The 10,324-nt window shown below is 43.9% G+C and overlaps 1 non-coding gene across 1 annotated transcript; it reads right to left on the minus strand.

The window, feature by feature from the left end:
• Positions 1 to 9,602: 9,602 nt before the first annotated feature.
• trnar-ccg (transfer RNA arginine (anticodon CCG)) lies at positions 9,603 to 9,675 on the minus strand. Its single transcript has one exon. It is a non-coding gene; the product is annotated as a tRNA-Arg (tRNA).
• Positions 9,676 to 10,324: the final 649 nt, after the last annotated feature.

A 10,324-nucleotide genomic window follows, 5' to 3' on the forward strand; every position in this document is an offset into this window, starting at 1 on the left:
GCTAAAGCAGCTGATGAAGAAATTGAGCCAACAGACAGTGCTTCATTGATGTCGTCTAAACATGGCAAAAAAAAGAGTGGCAAAGTATCTGTTGTGGCATCTTCAAGTGTGTCTTCGACTACATCCTCTGCCAGGCTCAAGGTGGAAGCTCAGAAGGCGGCTTTACTAGCATGTGCTGATGCGTTGAAATTGAAACAAGAGCTTGAGAAAGAGGAGGCAGCACTTAAGGCAAGAAAAGAGGAACTGGAGCTGAAAACACAAATTGCTGAGGCTGATGCAAAGCTTGAGGTGTTCACTGTAAAGGAGCCAGCTCGTAGTGCTTGTGCAGAACCTGTGGATGGAATGGTTGCTTATCTAAATGCTGCACGCTGAGGGTATGAGGGCAGCATCAGATCTGTGCAGCCAAATCCAAATAGAGATTTCAATACCTCCACAGGGCCAGACATTATGCAAAATGCTGCATCTCAGATGGGTTCAAACACTGTGAACAGAAACACTCGGCCAGATACAGATTCACATGGACATCCCAGTACAGGACAAAACAAAGTTGCAAATATTGGGGACTTACTGAGTGTTATGCAGCGTCAAACTGAAATCACAGAACTTCTAGTCAAGCAACAGAAGGTGTCTATTCTCCCGCGGTTGGATATCCCCATCTTTGATGGAGATCCTTTAGAGTTTGGTTTCTTTATGAAAGCCTTTGAGCATGGAATTGAGGAAAGAACAGACAGCAACAGAGACAGGTTGCATTTTCTTGAGCAGACCAAAAGTTCTAGTCCGGAGTTGTGCGTATATGGATCCAAACAGAGGCTATACAGAAGCCAAGAAGCTTTTGAACAAGCATTTTGGAAATGACTACACCATTGCTTCTACTTACATTGAAAGAGCACTGAATTGGCCTGTCATTAGGTCAGAAGATGGAGAAGCTCTCACTGCATTTGCTGTGTTCCTCGCTAGTTGTTGTAATACAGTAGACAGCATGGAGTACATCGAGGAAATGGATAGTCCCACCAATATGAGGGCAGTCATCTACTTCCCTTCAAATTAAGAGACAAGTGGAGGGGGATTGCTTGTGACATCCAGAAAAGAACCGGAGTGAGAGCTAGGTTTGCTGATTTGGTTAGTTTTGTGGACAAACAAGCGAAAATTGCTTCTCATCCATTGTTTGGCAACATACAGGATACTGCCTCATTCAGGGATGGTAGTAAGCCTAACCCAAGAAAGGAAAACACAATAAGAGTAAAAGAGAAGAAAAACATCTTTGCTATGGATGTAACACCAGTGTCAAAAACCACAGATCAGGTCAAAACAGCTAAAGGAAACACTGACTTCACAAGCAAAAAACAGTGTTTCTTCTGCCATAAAGTAGGCCATAATGTGGATGTATGCAGATTTCTCAAAGAAAAACCTCACAAAGAAAAACTGGAGTTTCTCAAAACGAATGGGCTGTGCTTTTGGATGCTTGTCACGGGGGCACTTGAGCAAAGGCTGTCAGCAAAGGCTTACATGTCAAACATGTTCTCTGAAGCATCCTACCATTCTGCACTTGAACAAGGAGGTAGCACCACCCCCTGGTGGTGAAAGAGAGAATAGCCAGCCACAGGCAGCACATTCACTGATTCCAACTGATAGTGAAACTTGTGGTTACACTGGGGCCGGAGAAGCATCCTGTGCAGTTTCTATTGTGCCAGTGAAGGTCAGGTGCATAAAAGGTAATAGGACAGTTGTAACCTATGCATTCTTGGATCCAGGCAGCACCGGAACATTCTGCACAGAGCAGCTGATGAAAGACCTAAAGGTAACAGGAAAAAATGGCAACACCGCTCCGCACCATGGGAAAGGAGGAGTTAATCAACACGCACATTGTCAGGGGGCTTGAAGTGAGCAGTTTGGAGGGAAATGGGTTTGTGGAGCTCCCTCAAGTTTTCTCACAAGCAGAAATTCTAGTCAAACAAGAAAGCATTCCAAAACAAAGTGATGTTGACAAATGGCCATATTTGAAAGAGGTTCAGCTTGAACAAGTTGATGCAGAAATTGGTTTGCTGATTGGAGCAAACGTACCAAAGGCGCTTGAACCATGGAAGGTGATTAATAGCATGGGAAATGGGCCGTATGCCATAAAAACTGTTCTTGGCTGGACAATTAATGGACCTTTGTTCAGAGAGGGAAACTACTGTAAAGGTGATGCTGAATGGCCTGAGGTTACAGCGAATAAGATCTCAGTTGCAAGGCTGGAGGATCTTACTCAACAGCAAATGAAGTATGACTTTCCTGAACACCATTTGACTGGAAAACTGGAGATGTCTAGTGAAGACAGAAAATTCATGGACTCTGTTTCACAGTCAGTGACATTCATTGATGGCCACTATAGCATCAGTCTACCCTGTAAGGAGAAAAATGTTGTATTCCCAAACAACCGTGCTGTTGCAGTACAGAGGATGGTGAGCCTGAAGAAGAAACTATTGAGAAATGAAAAGTTTCATGAAGAATACAAAAAATTCATGACTGAAATGCTGGAAAAGGGCTACGCTGAGGAGGTCCTCAAGACAGAAGTGGATGAAAACTGTGATCGTAGATGGTACGTTCCGCATCATGGGGTGTACCACCCAACAAAGCACAAGTTACGAGTGGTGTTTGACTGTGTGGCCTCTTAGCAAGGCACTTCTTTGAACTCCTGCTTGCTACAAGGTCCTGACCTGACCAGCTCCCTCATTGGTGTGTTAACAAGATTCAGGCAGGAGCCAGTTGCCTTCATGTCTGATATTGAAAGCATGTTCTATCAGGTCAAAGTTCCCAAAGAAGACACAGACATGCTCAGATTTCTATGGTGGCCGCATGGTGATCTTAGCCAGGAACTGAAGGAATATCGCATGGTGGTTCATCTGTTTGGTGCAATGTTGTCACCAAGCTGTGCGAATTTTGCATTAAGGAAGTGTGCTGAGGATAATCAGGAAAGTTTCAGCTCAGAGGCAATAAACACAGTGCTGAAGAACTTTTATGTTGACGACTGTCTCAAGTCTGTTGCCACTGAGGAACAGGCAGTTGCTCTCATTCAAGATCTTCTGGCTTTATGCCACTCAGGCGGCTTCAAGCTGACTAAATGGATTTCCAACAGCAGAACTGTGCTTGCGTCATTACCTGAGGATGACTGGGCTAAGGAAATCAAGGAACTGGACATGAGAAAAGATCAACTCCTGTTGAAAGAGCTTTGGGAGTTCAGTGGTGTGTGGAGTCAGACTTGCTGAAGTTCAGAGTCATTATTCAGAACAAGCCACTGACAAGGAGAGGAGTGCTTTCAATGGTGAGTTCAGTATATGATCCACTTGGAATTCTGGCTCCACTCATCCTTCCTGTGAAGTACATTCTGCAGGAGCTGTGCAGAACAAAGCATGCTTGGGATGACAACATGCCAGAAGCTCTCTCTTTACAGTGGGAACAGTGGGTGTCAACATTGCAGCATTTGGCAGAGTTTCAGGTGGAGAGATGTTTGAAACCATCTAACTTTGGTGAGACCATATCAGCACAGCTGCACCACTTTGCGGACGCAAGTGAGAAGGGATATGGTACAGTCACCTACCTGGTCTCCAGAAACAAGCAGAAGCAGACACACAGTGCTTTTGTTATTGGAAAAGCCAGGGTTGCGCCACTGAAACCAGTTACCATACCTCGACTTGAGCTCACAGCTACTGTCGTAGCAGCAAAAATGGACATGGTAGTGAGAGAAGAACTGGATCTTAAACTGGAGGAGTCTGTCTTTTGGACCGACAGCACTTCAGTCCTTCAGTACCTCGGAAATGAGAGTGCAAGGTACCATACATTTGTTGTGAATCGAGTTGCTGCAATAAGAGACAAATCAAAGGTGTCTCAATGGAATTTTGTGAACTCCTCTGGCAATCCAGCAGATTTTGCTTCCAGAGGCCTAGCTATGATTGCCTTTCTAAAGGCAGAAACCTGGATCAGGGGTCCAGACTTTCTGACAAAGCCAAAATCTGAGTGGCCAGATATCCCGCTCAGCATGACTCAGCCCCTCAGTTGTGATCCAGAGGTGAAAGAAGTCTCTGTTTGCACACTTTGTGTCAGTGAGAATATGGATGCAACCTCCCAACTCATTAAGCATTATTCGAGTTGGTATCTCCTTAAACGTGGTATTGCATGGTTCCTCAAACTGAAACGCATGTTGAAGCTCTTTGCCCAAAAGAGAAAGGACGTAAAAACATCTCTTGAAGAAAGAGGACTCGATGAAGAAAGTCAAAGGATTGAGCTTGAGAAACAAATGACGGATTTCAAGGTTTCATGTCCCAGCCAGTCCATCTCTGTGAGTGACATTACAGAAGCTGAGTTGGAGGTGGTCCGTTTCAGTCAAGCTAAAAGATTCCACAAAGAGATCACCATGCTTCAGGAAGGAAAGTTAATGCCAAAGGACAGCTGTCTTTATCAGCTGTCACCTGTCATTCAGAAGGGCATATTGAGAGTTGGTGGCAGGTTGAATAAGTCCGCAATGCACGAAGAACAAAAACATCCTGCAATCTTATTTTCTCTCATTCTCATATCAGTTCATGAAAATCTTTGACACAGCGGCAGAAATCATGTTTTGTCAAAGGTGCGGCAGCAATTCTGGATATTAAGAGCACATTCAGTCATTCGGACAGTTCTGGCAAAATGTGTAACCTGCAAACGGCAGCGTGGAAAACCAGGAAGTCAAATCATGGCAGATTTACCCAGTGAAAGACTCGTACCTGACGAGCCGCCATTCACAAATGTTGGCATGGACTATTTTGGTCCTTTTGAAATTAAAAGAGGTCGGACCATGATAAAGAAGTATGGTGTGGTTTTCACCTGTTTAACAATGAGAGCAGTGCACATTGAGCTTGCAAGTTCTTTGGACACGAGTTCCTGTATTCATGCACTGCGCAGATTCATTGCTCGCAGGGGGCAAGTCAAGATGATTCGTTCTGACAATGGAACAAACCTCGTAGGTGCAGAACGTGAGCTGCGAGAGGCAGTGCAAGCTTTGAATGGTGCAAAGATTCAAGACACTTTGGTAGCCAAAGGCATCACTTGGAAGTTCAATCCTCCTGCAGCGTCACATTTTGGTGGTATTTGGGAGCGGCAGATACGAACCATAAGGAAGGTCCTCAACTCAGTTGTGAAACAGCAAACAGTTGATGAGGAAGGGCTGCAAACCTTGCTATGTGAAGTTGAAGCGATCCTAAATAGCCGTCCCATTACAAAGGTTTCCAGTGATCTGAGTGATGTGGAAGCTTTAACTCCAAATCACCTGCTATTGTCGAAAGCCAAAACACCATTACCACCAGGCGTCTTCGACGGGAGTGACATTTACTCCAGACGCAGGTGGCGGCAGATCCAGTACCTGAGTGATTTATTTTGGAGACGCTGGACCAAGGAGTAGTTGCTGACTTTACAAGAGAAGCAAAAGTGGTGTTGTCCAAAACGGAATATCACTGAAGGTGACATTGTCCTTATCATTGATGACACAGCCCCGAGGAATTCATGGGTTATGGGTCGAGTGATTGAAACATTGGAGGACAGTAGAGGATACGTTCGACAGGCGAAGGTGAAGACCAGCACAAGTGTTCTTCTTCGGCCTGTTTCCAAGCTCTGTATGCTGCTTGAGGCTGACATGTAGCTTTCTTTTACAGGTCACAATAGAGACCGCGGTAAAGGCTGGTCTCCAACGGTGAGTCATGTTCTGGAACCTCTGACTCCATTTTCTCTGACTCCATTTTCTCTTTTTTTTTTTTTTGTTGCACACATCCACCAAAAAGACTGTTGAAGAGTTCCTGTTGTTACTCAATTTATTCTGGATTTAAGGAAAACGAAGTTCCTATATGGACAATATGTTGTTTGTTTGAAGAAATATTACTTGTATGGCTCTAAGAACTTGTAAAGAGTAATTGTTTTGTAGTTCACAGGCACAATTAGGGGCCGGGATGTTAGAGCCATTTACAAACTGTTCATTCCGTGCATTTGATCAGAGTAATTAAGTTGTTTAAAATAATTATATTTTTTGTTAAGAGGTTCATGATTATGTTTTGTACTGTTTCTTGTGTTTATTATTTATGTTTTAATTGCTTAGTGAAGCTCCTTTTGGCACCCTGCAGTTGGTCACGTGAGGCGCATGGTTTATTCATGTTCAGGGGCACATGCGCAGTGTCAGACAGTGAATTGGAGCAGGACGAGGAGCTACAGTTTTCTGACCGGTTGGTTGCGTCAAAGTTTTTTGTTGTACTCCTGAGGTTTTGGCAGCTTTCAGTAACGGATTGTGTTATTTTTGTGGCGTTTATGGTTTAATAAATGGAAATCATTTTTATATCCGTTTTGCCCTTTTTTCTTAATTGGAGTGGATTTTGCGCGTCAGGAACTTCTAGTCCTGCACAAGTGGCGAGGTAAAGTTTTTTTTTTTTGTAAGATATCTCCCCACTACATTTAAGCTGTATCAAAGATGGTCCAGTGAGTGAGTTTTTATCTGAGTTTTCAGCACCATGGACAGCGGACACTCTGAGATTGACACCTATCAGGCTGCATTTGTGTGTGTGTGTGTGTGTGTGTGTGTGTGTGTGTACTTGTTCTTCGGAACAAGTTTGTGAACTGGTTTGTGACTTTATTCTGCTTTCTGAGGCATATAGGTTTGCTTGGTTCAGTAAAAGTGAGCATTAGTGTGTTATTTGATGGTAGCATGAGGTATTGTTTGAATGGTAAAATTACTGTCATAAGGGCCCGTTGAGAATGCTCCGCCCTCCTCTGGACTGAGACCCACGCTCTGCCTCTTGGTTGCCCTCCATGGGCACAGGGTTGAGGTGGGGAGTGGACTTCAGAGTCGGATCGTGGACAGCTGGGCAGCCACGGCTGTGAAGCAGACGGGAGGTGGAAATGCTGGCTGTGCAGGTGGTCGGACTGGAGGCGGAGAAATATGGAGACAACCAAAGGTTTGAGGGAGCTGACAGCAGAAGACAACTGTTACAACTAGCTGTTGCTGTGTTACAGTCCAGCGTTGAAGTGGCGTCTCAAGTCCCTTTAAATAGAGCAGCTCCTCGTCAGGGCAATGATCTCCACTCCGGCACTGCAGGTGAAACAAATCTGCAATCAGCAGCCAGCTCCCTGCTTCTGCACACAGCCTGGCACCACCCACCTGGAAGCGAAACAGACACGACAGCTTCTGTTTTCAGTTTCATTTGAAATACAAAATAAATTTAAAATATTATGATCTGAGCTCAGCTTTAGAATAGTGCTATGCAGGGCTGGCTCTAGGCATGGGCGAACTCGGCGCCACAGGAGGTAACAATTCAAGGGATTTCTTCCCCAGAATCAACTGGAAATTACCTCCATTTATAAGTAAAGGTAAAACACATTTTTCAAAAATTTCCAAATTTTGGTAGATATTTTCAAAAAGTTGATTTTACAGGGAGTCTGTTGCTACTAACAAGGTTTTTATGCAAGCTGGGCCAAAATAATGTTCACTGTCTGAAAGCTTCTCGTGGCCTGACGCACAGTGAAAGTGAGAAAACACCACAGCACTGGTGAGACTTTACTAAAGGGGGTTCAAGTGTTCTGTTTACTGTGATTGTAGTCAAAATCCTTTTGGAAAAAAGAGCAACATATCTGATGAGTGCTGATCTCTGCTGCTGTGTTCTGAATGAGGTTATTTGGGATTTCGGTTCAAAATCAGTTTGCATTTTGTGCCATTGCAGTCATGAAACTGAAAACCATGACAGAATAATAATATCTGTTATCAATGATATTCCTGATCAGTCTGAATACAGCAACTCAGCACTCAAAAATGTTGAAAGCAAAGAGCTTTGAAGCTTCAAGCAACTGGAACCAGCTTTTCTCCCACTTTCCTCTCACATCAGTGGAGAAACAAAGGCTGGAGTGATTGCCTCCTGAAGCTGAGGGCTGATGACTTGGTGGGGGAACACAAGCTGTGGTCGACTCTGACTGGCTGGAAACATTGCTGATTGGCCCCAGATGTTTCTGTGGACACTCAGCTGTGAGAGAAATGACTGGATGTGGGAGAACTGGCTCGGTGCAGCCAGAACATGCTGTCAGACTTTACCCAGTGCAGGAATTATATCGTCATTGAAACATGCTATGAAGAAGCAGAGCTCGACAGGAGGCCATATTTACACTGAGTGGAGATGTTTAAATATATTGTTGCATTAAAACACCAGAGGATGCAGAGATCTGAGGCGAACAGACGTATTACTCTGTGAAGTGGTTGCTCTTTGGTTTGGTTGGCAGACTTGGATCTAGGAAACGATTGTGGTTCAACTTTAAAGAAGTAACTCTGTGCTGGCATAAAACTGGATGATCCTAATGATCTCATCAGAGTTGAACTCAGGTCTACTGGACTAAGATCAAGTGTTTCATTCATCCAATCTTAACTGGTAGGCTTAAATGAGCCTATTGTTACGTTTCTTGAATGAGGAGTGTTTCCTCTGTCCCGTGCTTTAATCCAGGAAGAGAAGCAAGGTGTTCTGGGCTAAATGCACTTGTTGGATTGTTGTAGATCAGAGGTGTCAAACATAAAGCCAGACCTCAAGAGGCTTCAATCTGGCCTGCCAAATCACCAACCAAATTCATTTTTAAACACAACTGTCTAGAGTAGCAGACACTGAGACCCGAACTGAGATGTCACTGATGCTGCCATGAAAGCTTTACGCTGAGACTGGAGTCATTTTCTGCAGAAGTTGTTTGGTTTTGTGAAAATATAAACATTTCCATCAAGTATACTCTGCAGCACAACAGCGATGAAGCGCTAATACAAGAGTAAAAATGTTATCCTGTACATCATCTTTGGACTATCCCTCTAGGATCACTACCTGACCATTGTCTGTACGACCTCTGGATCATTGTTGGTTGAGTATTAGACTCCCTGTGGTGCTGCCCATGCCCAACAGGTTGAAGGTAGACACCAGACGAAGAGTGATCTCCTGACCCTCCAGGTTGGGGTTGGACGGTGGACTGGGATGCCTTTCCTGTAAAGCCTTTGAATCACAGAAGCTAAAACCAGCCCTGCCTCTGTAACCCACTCTGGGGAAGCAGAGGTAAAGATGTAAATGCCTGGTTTCATCAGTGTTCGAGGCAAATAATGATGCTTAAACTAACACTGAAATTTCTGTAGCCAAAAGCGTGTGATGACTTCACAAAATGAATCAATAAAGTAAATCAAGAATCAATCAATCATTCACTGTGGAATAGTTGGATATCTAGTTATTCACCTTCTCTGGAATCTGCAAACGACTGTTTGAGAGTCGCTCTGGTATCAAGCTGATCATTTCTGCTGCATTTCTGAGATTCTCAGGAGCTTCAGATCGCAGCAGCAGTCACACTGCAGAGTAGCAGGAGTTTACTTTCTGACACTGTCTGATTATCTGTGGCTGTAAAATAAAGAGATAACTTTCATCTTTAAGACACTGTCACTGTGCAGCATGAGTCAAGACATGATGCTCCAAACTCAGTCATTGCTTGACCAAAGCCAGCTTGCGTTGATATCAATGAAACCATTCAACCAGGTCAGGAACCAAGCAGAGCTGAGTTCCTGAGTCTTCGCTTTAAAGAAACACAAACACGGAGGCTCCTTACGACCCAGGTGGGACTTGAACCCACAATCCCCAGCTCCGGAGGCTGATGCCTTATCCATTAGGCCACTGGGCCACATACAATGATATTCCTAGATTTAAAGATACAATTCAAGACGCAACAAACCTCTGTCGATGCAGTTCTTTTTACTCCCAACGCAAATAGGCAACTCTGGGGAAAATAAAACACCTCAATGTAACAGTTCGTCTATTCATTCATGAAAAATCAATCATAGTTTGTGTTTCTAGAGCATATAATGCTGGCAGAGGCAGTTTGAGCTTGAACCTGCATTTTTTTATTTAAAAAAAACATATCTGGTGGGGGTTAAAGCTCTGTTGCTTTGGTCGTTCTTTGCTGCTTGGAACCAAACCTAATAGTCATGTCTACCTCACTGCTTCTTGAATGGATGTGCTGTGTTTGCCTGAGCGCCTTTGCTCAGAAGATAAAAGATAACTTTAATCCTTTTGCAGTATCAGGAGACGCTGCCTGTGAGTGCAGAGCAATTACTGTGAAAGGAACTGTGCTGCAGCGTGTCTTATCAGACGGACGCAGTTTAGGTACAATTGTGCACAAAACTAATTAGATTTACTCACTTTTCTGTAAATCTTCACTCTTTTTCACACACTTTTGTGGAGTGGTTAGAATTCCCCTCACAGTGTGAGAGTAGCCACTGTTCTATTATGGTTTTCAAATTTGCATGTTCTGCCTTGGCATGCACAATACT

This window comes from Salarias fasciatus, chromosome 6 (genome assembly GCF_902148845.1).
Source record: "Salarias fasciatus chromosome 6, fSalaFa1.1, whole genome shotgun sequence".
In the NCBI taxonomy this organism is placed as follows: domain Eukaryota; kingdom Metazoa; phylum Chordata; class Actinopteri; order Blenniiformes; family Blenniidae; genus Salarias; species Salarias fasciatus.